General features: G+C 33.5%; 1 pseudogene; it reads left to right on the forward strand.

Annotated features, from left to right (window-relative positions):
* The window catches only part of LOC110667275 (uncharacterized), a 35,627-nt pseudogene extending 23,119 nt beyond the window's left edge, over positions 1-12,508 (forward strand).
* Positions 12,509-13,526: the final 1,018 nt, after the last annotated feature.

Consider the following 13,526-nt stretch of genomic DNA (forward strand, 5'->3'; position numbering starts at 1 on the left):
CTCATTCATTCAAACACCATGGCCGAAATGAAGAGCTCCCAAAGTCCTCCCATGGCCGCCCAAATGCATGGCTCTTTACACCCATTTTCAAGCTGCATTTTCTTTACTTATCTTCATTAAAGTTTATCCCCACATCACAAGGAAGAGTTTGATAGCAATTTTAATAAGTTTTAGTGAAGATTTAGCAAGTCCCAACAATAGGTAAGTTTGTATTTTTTATTGTTGCTTTGTTAAAGTTTGTAAGGATGTTATGGGTGTTTGATTTATGGAGAAATTTTTGAGGTTTGATGTTGAATGGGGATGTGTACTTTTGGAAGCCATGGAAACACTTTGAAGGCAGTTTATTTTTGCTTGTAAATGGTGAATTAAATGATTGATTAAATGTCTATTGTGTAGGAAATTGTTTGGGTGATGTATACTTAGTATATGTAAATGTGAATTGAAATTTGAAGCTTGGAAATTAATGGAATGTAAAGGTACCATTGCAGCAGGTTGTTAACTCTTGAAGAATGCTGAAAATTCATGCTTGGTTTATGGTATATTAATGTTGAATTGTGTTGGATGTTAGGGCAGTTTGAGTGTATATATGATAGTGTGAAGTTGGACATGAAAAAAGTGTTATGGTTAGGTGATTGAATTATTGTAAATTGAGTTGAAAAATTCTGCACTTTATGGTGTATGTTGAATGTGATTGTAAGCTGCCAAAATGACCTATAATGTGTTGTGAATTATGTTTAGGTCATGATACAACCAGAATTGACTTGAATATTGAGTTTGGTAAGTGTTAGGAGTGATCCTTGATGTGTATGAAAGAAATGCAATAAGGCAGTTTGTGTTTTAGGCCTATAACTTTAAGTGTGTGGCTCCAATTGGTATGAGACCAATTGGAGGTGAAACTAGGCACAAAATGTGCCAACTTTCATGAAGAAAGCTTGCCAAAATTCTGCTTGCAAGGTAGCTTGAAAAATGACCAAATCCGGATTAAGTGCAAATAAGGCCTGAAAATTGACCATTTGGGCAGCAGTTAGTGTTTAGGCCATAACTCACTCAAAATAGGTCCAATTGACTTGAAATTTTGACCATGAATAGTTAAGACCCATATCTACAAGTCTTATGAAGAACCAAAGCCCAGAAATGACCATAAGCAAGTCAAACAACTTGCACAAGTTCAGGTCCAAAAACTGGCTGAACCAAAATTGACCTAAAATGACCAATTTTAGTGCAATTTGACCAGCAATAGTAAAATGACCATAACTTGGTCTACATAACTCAGAATGACCTGAAATTTTACCCTGCATTCCATAAGACATAGATCTACAAGTTTGTAGTTTTGACCGAACCCGAAAACCGAGGAAACTAGGTCGTCTGTCTAGGTCAAACTAGTATCCCAGAATCCAGCAAATTGCAAGAAAATGCAGTATACACGGAACTGAAATTGGTAACATGTACCAACCCTAAAAGACTATCGAATGTGACATGTTAGTAACATTAAAACCTAATTTACCTAGAATGCATCGAGGGTCGACATATTAGGTTGACTAAGGAAATAATAGAATTCAATGAATTAATTATCAAGCATTATTCTTAGAGACAGTTTAAATGAGTACTGAAACACTTCAAATTGTGTGCTTCAGTTAGCAAAGACTCAGGGAAGGGGAAGGAAACACTGAGTCAGAGCCAAGAGACAGTTATCAGAGGTTTGTGCACAACTAGTTTTTAACTGATTTTGTTTTGAATATTTCATATGATTAAATGACATATTTTTCTTATGTATTATGTTTAACAAGCATTGGATTTAATTCAATGATTATTGAAATTGTTATAGTATGTATGAATTTAGCTTTGTGAAATGGTATTTCCACAAGTATTAAGCATTGTTATGGATTGAATAAATTATGTTTTGGAAAATTGTGATAGAACATGTTTTGAATTGTGATGGTAATTTTCATGGAAAAATGCAAATTTATGATTTGAATTGTGATGAGCATAAAAACTATTGGATATTGGAATTTAATTTGAATCGAATTATATTGTGATTTATGCTCACTAAAAGGATTGTGATATTGTTTTATATCTCACTATAGATGCTTGACTAGGTTATTACCCGTCTGTCTCATTTGTTGAGAAGACAATGGAGTTAGTTGTGTTTTGATTACCATGGTACGTGCACAGGCTTAGATTTTCCTCTGATTTGAGGTTAGATCTAAGTTTATTTTATCGTTATGGCCCTTGCGGAAGATTCATTATTGTGATGGTACTGTGCACGATGATTCGACCTCCCCGACCATAGGGAGTTAGAATCTGATTCGACCTCCCCGACCATAGGGAGTTAGAATCACATCGAATATGGCCCTTTCGGATTAGTCTTGCATAGTTAGTGAGATAAATAATGATTTTTGAGATAAAGAATGATTTTTGAGATACAGCATGGTTTTTGAGATACAGCATGGTTTTTGAGATACAACGTGATTTTTGAGACACAGAATGTTTTTGAACAGTAAAGAATTATGATTTCAGTTATGATTTATGTATAATTGATTTTGTTGGAACTACCTTAAATGGTTAGTCATGATTTGATAAATTGAATTTCGTGATCAAAGTCATTTTATACAAATGATTTACATTATTGGCAATGAATATTTTGAGTTTTGGAATTTGATGAGTATTCAGATTTCCAAATTATTTATCAGAATTTTGTCAATGTATATTGTACTATGTTTTAAATTATAGTTGTGCACCATCGAGTTCACCACTCAATGATAGCTTTGTATCTTTGTCGCAGTAAGAAGAGCATAGAGCAGTGAGTAAGTTTCTTTGAAGACACATTCAAATCAGCTCCAGGTATATCATAGGTATACCCATGTACATAGGTTTTGATGTATGCATGTAATAATATGTATGTAAATTATTTGAGCAGTTGTATAAAAACTCTTGTAAAACATTTTGGTATGTAATTAAATGTAAATTATTGTAAATATAAATTTGAGATTTTATTTACTTGAATAGTTTTGTATTATAAATTTTGAGTCTTGTAATCAATGAAATGTTTCTTTATGATGAGATTAGTTTGAAAATGAATTGATTGTTTATTGAGAATTGAATTGTGAATTGAAATGAAGTTATTAAAGTTGTATTTGAGAAAACATATTGGGAGCATTTTCTTTTGCAGGATTGAAGAATTTTTTTCTCAAAATACAGCCGGCACTTTGCCGAAATTTTGAAAAAAAATTTATAACACCAAATTTTAATCTATGACTTAAATTTTCCGAAAATTATTTTAAAATCCCTTGTAGTATATTTAATGGATTATCGGTAGGAGAAGTACGGTAATTCATTAGGTATACTACGGGATCATGTTACATCTTATAGAGGAGTAGGGTGTGACAGAGAAGCAAGAAGCAGAGTGTAGTTTCTCGATCTAGTGCTGAATCTGATACAGAGCCATGGCACAATCAGTATGTGAGGTAATGTGGATACTTCAATTACTAGATGAGACAGGTTTTTAAGACCTCCCTGCCTACGAAATTGTGGTGTGATAATCAAGTTGCTCTCCATATTGCTTCTAATCCAGTGTTTCATGAGCGGACCAAACATATTGAGATTGATTGTCACTTTGTTCGTGAAAAGATTGAACAACAGATCATCTCAACAGGACACATCAAAACTGGAGAGCAGTTAGGAGATATTTTCACAAAAGCTCTGAATGGAGTTAAGATTGACTACATTTGTAACAAGTTGGGCATGATTAACATATATGCCCCAACTTGAGGGGAAGTGTTATGAAAAGTCAATCACTATATTATTTCTCTGTATATTTTGTATTTAGTATTCCTATTTAGGAGTTCTTCCTAATTAGTAGAACACAATTATAAGAATCAGTTGTATATATATATATATATATTCATGTATAGATTAATTGAAATTAAGGAGAATCATCTCTTTCTACACCATCTAAACTAACTCCTTCCGTGTCACCAGTTCGTCCTTCACTGAGCTTGCAATGCATGTATTCTGTTTTCGTTCTACTTAACTTAAAGCCTTTTAACTCTAGAGTACTTCTCAAAAGCTCTAGCTTTCTATTAATTCCTTCTCGCGTCTCATCTATCAGAACTATATTATCGGCAAACATCATGCATCAAGGGATACTCTCTTGTATATGTTTCGTCAATTCATCTAAAACTAATGTAAAAAGGTAAGGACTTGCAGCTAAACCTTGGTGTAATCCAACTGAGATAGGAAAATCTCTTGTGTCCCCTCCCACGGTGCGCACAATAGTAGTTGCTCCTTCATACATATCTTTCAACACTTGTATGTACCTAATAGATACCCTTTTTTGTTCTAATACTCTTCATAAGACATCTCTTGAAACACTATCATAAGCCTTCTCCAAGTCGATAAAAACCATGTGCAGATCTTTCTTCGCATCTCTATATTTCTCCATCAAGTTTCTAATGAAAAAGATTACTTCCATAGTTGAACGACCGGGCATTAAGCCAAATTGATTGGGAGAGATAGAAGTATCATGACGTAGTCGATGTTCCACAACTCTCTCCCATAACTTCATAGTATGGCTCATGAGTTTAATTCTCCTATAGTTTGAGCAACTCTGTATGTCTCCCTTATTTTTAAAAATAGGTACTAAATACTCTTTCTCCATTCATAAGGTATTTTCTTTGAGTTTAGAATCTTATTAAACAATTTAGTTAACCATGCCACTCCCATATCTCCCAAACACTTCCACACTTCAATTGGTATTCCATCGGGTCCACAGGTTTTACTCACTTTAATTCTCTTAAGTGCTTCCTTTACTTCTAAAGATCTAATCCTTCTAGTATAATTCACATTCTTTTCTATTGCTCTGTAGTCGATATTCACGCTATTACCATTTTGACTATTATTAAAGAAATCATCAAAATAATTTCTCCATCTTTATTTAATGTCCTCATTTTTTACCAACAATTTTTCCTTTTTATCCTTAATGCACCTAACTTGATTGAGATCTTGACATTTCTTTTTTCTCGTCCTTGCTAATCTATAAATATCTTTCTCCCCTTCTTTAGTTCCAAGTTTCTCATATAACTTTTCAAAGGCCTGCGCTCTTGCTTGACTAACTGCCTTTTTTTCCTCTTTCTTTGCTATCTTGTACTGTTCATATGCCTCATTATTATCATACTTAGGTAATTTCTTATACTATTCTCTCTTTCTCTTTACTGCCTTTTGTACTTTCTCATTCCACCACCATCTCTCTTTTGAGGGTGTTCCATGTCCTCTAGACTCTCCAAGTACTTTTCTAGTTATTTCTAATCTTTAATCCATAATTCCTGCCAACTCAAAAAATGTTGAAGGGATTGTTTTTGTCGGTTTCTTGTAATTGACTATAGATCTTTTGTATCTTCTTTTCCCCTTCTTCCTTTCTGGAAAAATATTTTCTTTTTGTCCTGTGAATTAACATAACGGATATATGTTAAACATAACTAGGATATGTTTCAATTTTCTGCCAAGCTTTTTTATTGATGTTGCAACTTTTGTGGCTTTATGTGAAGTGATTTTGAAAATCATGAAAATAGCATTGATATTATTATTATTATTATCTTTACTATCTTTTTTATTTGGGTAAATTACTTTTTTGTCCCTGATTTATGTCAAAATTAATACATGTCCATCCCGTGGTTTTTAAAAGTCAATGCTATCGTCCCTCTTTTTTTTTCTGTCAAAATGAAGGTCCTTCCATCTAATAAATTCCAAAAGTGTTATTAGTGAATTATGAAATGACCGTATTACCTTTGATTAAATTATAAATATTTTAACTAAAGTTAAATCCCTAATAAACATACTGATGTAGAACAAACAAAGAAGAATAAAGAACTATAAGAAACTAAGGACTAATCCTTAAAGAGAGAATTAATTCTCAAAATATTATTAATCTCATAAAATTGTCATAACAAAACTTTTCTAATAATAATAGAAACCCTAGGTCTTATTTATAGAATTAGGAATCCAAATCACAATAGGATTTTAGAACCCTAATTCAATCCTAATTAGGGATATTAAATTAAACCAAAATAAATTAAAAAATAATAAAATTCCTAATAATAGACATAATAAGAATAAAATTCTTAAATAATAAAACTCTTATATTTATAATAGACATAATAAGAATAAAATTCCTAAATAATAAAACACTTAATTTACTAATTTTACAATGAGAATAATTCCTATATTCTATCTTTCCCATACTGCTTTACATATCTGTTCTTGTTTGTTGTCAGCGATTCAAGTGGTCTCGCTCCATCTGGATCTGACATCAGTGATTCAAGTGTTCCTCCCATGCCTAGAACATGCCCTGTTTTTCATTTGGTGAAGCTGTGTTCTGCAGCATTAGTTACGAAAATGTCTAACAAGCTCTGTTCTGCGGCTTCTGCTTCTTGTTAGCTTTCAAAAACATCATTTATTCAATTTAATTGCTTTGTGGACCAAACAGCAACTGGAATTGTTTTTGTTCCTGTTGTCGATGTGGTTCTGGTATGCTTATGGGGCTTAAACAGATTACTTGGCAAGAATTTACAGAAATGGCATGGCAAGGAATTGTTTCTTCTCCTGATGTAGCCAAAGAGAACAAGGCTTCTTCTTTAAGTCTTGATCAGTGATGGGAAAATATTACTGGCTGCAGAAGCAGGTGATATAAGAAAATTAATGACTAAAGTTACATTTGGGTCATAAGTATCTGATGAAGTTGGCTTGTTAGCTTACTGGGTGGAGGTTAAACGTGAGGTGCTAAAGCAATTTGAGCTAATGGATGTTGTGTTTTGATTTGATTTTTGTTTCATGGCATTTGAAGTACCCGAATAATATTCACAGATGCCTATGGCAGGACTCTTTATTTCTATATTTTTTTATGTAATAAATCTCAATGATTCTTGGCTATGCAACACTGAGATAAGAGGAACCAAAGTGGAGAAATGGGTCTACGGTTGAATGGGTAAGAAGAACAAAGAGGGAGAAGGACTTCAGGGATTAAAGTGTTAATGGGATTTAACTCTGGTTTTTTAAGGGTATTTTTGGGGACTTAAAAATACTCTCACACCTTTGACCATGTTTAATCCATTGACTTGATGGATTTAATGGACGAAGGGACATTTTGTGTGACGGAAACAAAACTTGGACAAAATCGTTTACTTTTAAAAACCTCGACATATATGTTAGCTTTGACATAATACTGGGACAAAGAAGTAATTTACCCTTTTTATTTATATAGAGAATTAACATATAATGTGTGTGTGTGTTGTACATGTATAAATATGTTCATTGCTTAGGGGGTGTTTGGTTTATCTGTTGGGTGCAGCTGATAGCTGATAGACACCCAAACAGGTAAATTGTAGTGTTTGGTAAGTTTAAAAATAGAGTGATAGGCGATGGCAAGCGATATGATACCCATCACCGCATTGTATCACTCTATTTTTAGAGCTTTCTCACCGATAAATGATCCTGGTTTTATTTTTTATTTTGACCATATTATCCTTTTTTATTTAACTTGAAAATTAATATTATTAATATTTTTATTTTTTTATTTATAATTTTAATATTTTAATTAACGTATTTCAACTTTGTTAAAATATTTTTTATTAATAACATAAAATATAAAATATTTATTTATATCCAAAAACTTAAAATTAATTATAAAATTTTCTATTAATAATAATAATTATTTTATTATTTTATCTATATTTTTAAAATTATTTAATAGAAGATAGACATAGAAAATAATAGAAGATATCATAGAAGGAGACCAATTAGGAAGGAGCAGGATAGGAGGAGGATCAGGGTTGGTACTTGGAATGTTGGATCACTTACAGGAAAATTAATGGAGCTTGTGGATACCTTGGAAAGGAGAAGGGTGAATATTGCTTGCATTCAGGAGACTAAATGGGTAGGAGAGAAAAGTAAGGAAGTGGGTAATTCAGGGTATAAATTGTGGTTTACCGGAAAGGAGAGAAACAAGAACGGAGTGGGTATAATCATAGACAGGACATTGAAAGACGCAGTAGTAGCTGTGAAAAGAGTAGGAGATAGAATTATACTAGTAAAGCTAGTACTAGACGAAGAAACAATAAATATAGTTAGTGCTTATGCCCCACAAATAGGACTAGACAGTGAGAGTAAACAAAGGTTTTGGGAAGATATGGATGATTTAATGCAAAGCATACCGAATGAAGAGAATGTTTTCATTGGTGGAGATTTGAATGGACATGTAGGAAGTGATAGGCAAGGTTATGAGAATGTTCATGGAGGTTTTGGTTTTGGCAGTCGAAATGAGGAGGGAAAAAGTATCCTGGATTTTGCTATGGCATACGACCTAATACTAGCAAATACCTACTTTATAAAAAGAGAGTCACATTTAGTGACTTTCAAAAGTGGACAACATAGAAGCCAAATCGACTTCCTCTTAACCAGGAAGACAAATAGAGCTCTATGCAAGGATTGCAAGGTCATTCCAGGAGAGGCTTTAACAAGTCAACATAGGTTGGTGGTCTTGGATGTCAAGTTTAGGAACAATTCAAGTAAGGTCAGAAAAAATAGTGTAGCTCGAACAAAGTGGTGGGAGTTCAAAGGAGTAAAGCAAGTGAAGTTCAAAAATGAGCTTCTTGAGTCTGAAGTATGGAAGCTAGATATGGAGGCCAATGATATGTGGATACAGATGGCATCAAAGATTAGAGAAGTAGCTAGAAAAGTACTTGGGGAGTCTAAAGGACATGGACCACCCTCAAAAGAGAGATGGTGGTGGAATGAGGAAGTACAAAAGGCGGTGAAGAGAAAAAGGAAATGGTATAAGAAATTACCTAAATGTGATAATAATGAGGCATATGAACAGTACAAGATAGCAAAGAAAGAGGCAAAAAAGGCAGTTAGCCAAGCAAGAGCACAGGCCTTTGAAAAGTTATATGAGAAACTTGGAACTAAAGAAGGGGAGAAAGATATTTATAGATTAGCAAGGAGTAGAGAAAGGAAATGTCAAGATCTCAATCAAGTTAGGTGCATTAAGGATAAAGAAGGAAAAGTGTTGGTGAAAGATGAGGACATTAAAGAAAGATGGAGAAATTATTTTAATGATCTCTTTAATAATAGTCAAAATGGAAATAGCGTGAATATAGATTATAGAACAATAGAAAAGAATGTAAATTATACTAGAAGAATTAGATCTTTAGAAGTAAAGGAAGCACTTAAGAGAATGAAAGTAGGCAAAGCCTGTGGACCCGATGAAATACCAATTGAAGTGTGGAAGTATTTGGGAGATATGGGAGTGGCATGGTTAACTAAATTATTTAATAAGATTCTAAACTAAAAGAAAATGCCTGATGAATGGAGGAAGAGTATTTTAGTACCTATTTTTAAAAATAAGGGAGACATACAGAGTTGCTCAAACTATAGGGGAATTAAACTCATGAGCCATACTATGAAGTTGTGGGAGAGAGTTGTGGAGCATCGACTACGTCATGATACTTCTATCTCTCTCAATCAATTTGGTTTCATGCCCGGTCGTTCAACTATGGAAGCGATCTTTCTCATTAGAAGCTTGATGGAGAAATATAGAGATGGGAAGAAAGATCTACACATGGTTTTTATTGATTTGGAGAAGGCTTATGATAGTGTTCCAAGAGAGGTCTTATGGAATGCGTTAGAACAAAAGAGGGTATCTATTAGGTACATACAAGTATTGAAAGATATGTATGAAGGAGCAACTACTATTGTGCGCACAGTGGGAGGGGACACAAGAGATTTTCCGATCTCAATTGGATTACACCAAGGATCACCATAAGCCCTTACCTTTTACATTAGTTTTAGATGAACTGAAATATATACAAGAGAGTATTCCTTGGTGCATGATGTTTGCGGATGATATTGTTCGATAGATGAGACACGAGAAGGAGTCAATAGGAAGCTAGAACTTTGGAGAAGTACTCTAGAGTCAAAGGGTTTTAAGTTAAGTAGAACGAAAGCAGAATACATGCATTGCAAGTTCGGTGAAGGCCAAACGGTGATAGGGAAGGAGTTAGTTTGAATGGAGTGGCACGTCCCAAAGTAATCACTTTAAATATCTAGGCTCGATCCTTCAAGTAGATGGGGGATGTGAGGAGGATGTTAGTCATAGGATTAAAGCCGGATGGTTGAAGTGGAGACGTGCCACGGGAGTTTTATGTGATCGTAAGATTCCCAATAAATTAAAAGGAAAATTTTATCGCATGACCATACGACCGCTATGCTATATGGTAGTGAGTGTTGGGCCTTTGAAGAGTCGTATGCATCTAAGATAAGAGTTGCAGAGATGAGAATGTTAAGGTGGATGAGTGGTCATACTAGACTAGATAAAGTCCGTAATGAAAGTATTAGAGAAAAGGTAGGAGTGGTGCCAATTGAAGATAAGTTGAGAGAAGGGAGATTGAGGTGGTTTGGTCATGTGAAGCGTAGACATACGGAGGCTCCAGTTAGACAAGTAGAGCACATTAGGCTAGAGGATAGAAAGAAAAAAAGGGGTAGACCTAAATTGACTTGGAGGAGAGTAGTACAGCATGACTTAGAAGCATTACACATTTCTGAAGATTTAACCCAAAATCGTTCAGAGTGGAAAAAGCGAATCCATATAGCCGACCCCAAATTTTTGGGATAAAAGCTTAGTTGAGTTGAGTTGAGTATCTTAAAAAATAATTATTTTCTTATTTTAATAATAAAATAAATGATATAATATAAAAGATTAATAATTATATATTTAATTTAATAATAAAATAAATAATATAATGTAATAAATTTATAATTTTATATTTATTTAAATAATAAAATAAATTATATGATATATATCCTTATTAGTCATTTCACATATTAACAGCAACAGTTAAATATAATTTTACCAAACACTTAATATAAAACAAATTATCATCACTATCGATTATCACTATCACCTAACAAGAATGTAATTTATCACCTAACAAATTATCAGTTGTATTCAACAGCTAATCCAAACAGGCCCTTGATGCATTTCACTGCATTCATAGTTTCATCAGTTATTTTCTGTCTTTTTTTCCAAACTGACTCTATCAACTAGGAAAAGATTTTATGGTTAATACAATGCGAACTGCAGAAGAACTTCTAGCTAGGAGGAGGAAACAATTGAAGAAAGATACAGCCACTAAAATAAAGTCAATAGTTGATGAGGTATTTGTCCTCGATCATTTTGCATTCGTGCTCGTTTGTTCCAGCGGGAGCTCAAATCGAAGGTTCGAGAAATATTAACTGAGCAAGAATGGAGAAGAAGGAAAATGCAGATGAGGGTATGCTGGAAGTTAAATTATTTTCCTTGTTTGCTAGGTTTTCTAGTTAAAATTTTTGTGCTTATGTCTTTTGTGTTGTCGTTTAGATATCAGAAGAGGAAGGTAGATTGAAGAAGGATGAAGAAGAACAAAAAGAGATGTGGAAGAGAAAGCGTGAACACGAGGAGCAGTGGGAAGGAACAAGAGAACAGAGGGTTTGTTTCTGCTTGTGACAATTTAATCTCAGTTCATGAACCCTCCCAACTTTAAATTGTTTGGTAACTTGTTTTTTCTTGTCTGGTGCTATCTAAAGTTGAATGCTTGATAGATCTGAAATATCCAACCGGTGGCTTTATAATCTATGTGACGTGAAATGTCATGTTTGCAGGGCTTTAGGTTGCAATGTCAAAGGAAGAAAGCTTAACCCAATAGATAACTCTAGGAGCTGAGACTGTGTTATGAGTTCTGTCATTCTATGTCCAGTAGAAACCCTCTTTTTGTTATTATCCAGGATTTTAATTGAGCCAAATTGAGTAGTACAATGAACTATTTGAACTTGACTTGAGAACTCATTGCTTGGAACTTGATTCAAATTGATCAAAGCTTTATTTTGATGCTTGAACTCAATTTGATACACTAAACTCAATAATTATTAGAAATTGTAGCAGATATTGAAAATTAGTCAAACCTGAATTCAATTAAAATCAAGTATAGTTGAGTCGTAATAGCTGCCATTGTTGATATCAGCGGTGGACATGAATTGATTGCAGTTTGTATTAGAATGATAAACCAGTTATGTTGTTCAGTGATAAAGAAGATATCCTTCATATTACTATTATTAGTAGTTCTGTTTTTGATGTTTCCACTTGATCATCAGGTTTCAAGCTGGAGAGATTTCATGAAGACAGGGAAAAAGGTGAGACCATAAACTGATTTCGGGGTTTGCAATATATTTTTTTCTCTTTGAAAGCGAATCGAGAAGCCTATTTTTGAAAAAAATTCTCTGCAGGGTAAAAAAAGGAGAAATTCGGCCACCAAAACTCAAGACAGAGGATCCTAACAAATCCTATGTTCAAAGGCCTGTAAAGCGAGGTTAACTGTCGAAAGCTGAAGGGTGCTTTTGGGTGGATTGTTAAAACTGTAACTCATAATATTACATTTGATATGAGGCACATGGTTGTTTAATTAAAATTGCTGATGCTTTGAGTTTTTTTTTTTTTTTTTAAACCGAAAAAGATGTTTCATTTGATGAAATAAGTTTACAAGGATCAAGTTTCAAATGCTACAAACATCTCCCACCCAAGCTCAAGCCCAAAAGAAACAAATATAGAGACTTAAACTAATCAGCTCAGACCCGATTTTTATCTTCAACAGTAGCCGGCAAGCTTCTTCCATTATTGGCAACACTCCACTGGCCTCCAAAAAGTAAAGCTTGGCAAAAACTCGAATCATACAGGGGAGACCGAAAACATAATCACCTCAAACAAATCAAAATCTCGCCTACTTCCAATACTGATAGACCCAGATGGACAAATAGATTTGCAACAAACATCGGCTTAGAATAGGGACTTGAGCACTTGACGAATCAGGAAAAGGTTTGGCACTTACAGAACCTTGCATGACGTCCTGACAGCAACGTGTCCTCAGCGACACCAAACCTCCCGCTACTGCCAATCCAATTGCTCCACCACAACCACTTCAAAGGGGGAACTTCTGCAACACTCAGAGCACAGAAATCCAACTAAATCCCATTTGAAGAAGGCACTATGACTTCAAAAACGAAGACTAAGAAAACTAGACAAAACAAAAGGAAGAAACTAAAAGAACAAAAAAAACAGCAAACTTAAAGTGTGAGGGGAGAATGAAAACAACTAGGGACGAACTCTTGAGAGAGTAATATATATATATATATATATATATATATATATATATATATATATATATATATATAATTTTTTTGATTATTTATTGGAAGAAAGCTCTAATTTATCTCAAACATTTAGTTTTAGCTCACGTCCAAATAAATTCATTTTAAAGTTTGCTCCAATTAACTCAAAATCTTTATTTACGTGCCTGGCTGACGTTGATATTTAAAGGGTTAAAATTACTTTTTAAAAGAAAAAATTCATTTTAAATATGATTAAATAAAACAGTTTAAAAAATTTTTATTTTAATATTTTTATAATTAAAATTTATCAAACTTATTTTTAAATTATTTTTTAACTC

This window comes from Hevea brasiliensis, chromosome 6 (genome assembly GCF_030052815.1).
Source record: "Hevea brasiliensis isolate MT/VB/25A 57/8 chromosome 6, ASM3005281v1, whole genome shotgun sequence".
Lineage (NCBI taxonomy): Eukaryota > Viridiplantae > Streptophyta > Magnoliopsida > Malpighiales > Euphorbiaceae > Hevea > Hevea brasiliensis.